We start from the raw sequence: 421 nt of genomic DNA, 5'->3' as shown, positions 1-421 counted from the left end.
AGATAAGTTTCTCTGAGTCTACCCCTGCCTCGTTTTCCTTTTATTTCTCCAATGACAGCAAGATATTCAAAGGCTTTGTGTTAAGTCAGGTGGCCTAAAATTATGCTTTTGTTGCTTTCTTATTGCTCTTATTAAAGGGCAGCCCCAATGGGCTTCTTTCAATATTTTCTCATTTGATTTCTCTCCTGTCCATGGAACGCCTAAAAGCCCCCTAAGAAACCACATTTTTGTTGCTTCTATTTTGTTTTCACTATGTTTAGTAATTGTCCAGCATTTACCGCCGTATACAAGAGTTGACCTCACAATGCCTTTTAGAACCCCTATTTTAGTAGTCATTAAAATATTTCTATTTTTCTGGATTGGACTCATTATATTGAAGCTGTATTAAAGTATTGCGATTTTTCATAATAATAATAATAAT

This window comes from Aplysia californica, unplaced genomic scaffold (genome assembly GCF_000002075.1).
Source record: "Aplysia californica isolate F4 #8 unplaced genomic scaffold, AplCal3.0 scaffold01435, whole genome shotgun sequence".
Lineage (NCBI taxonomy): Eukaryota > Metazoa > Mollusca > Gastropoda > Aplysiida > Aplysiidae > Aplysia > Aplysia californica.
This window is presented reverse-complemented; position numbering follows the sequence as displayed.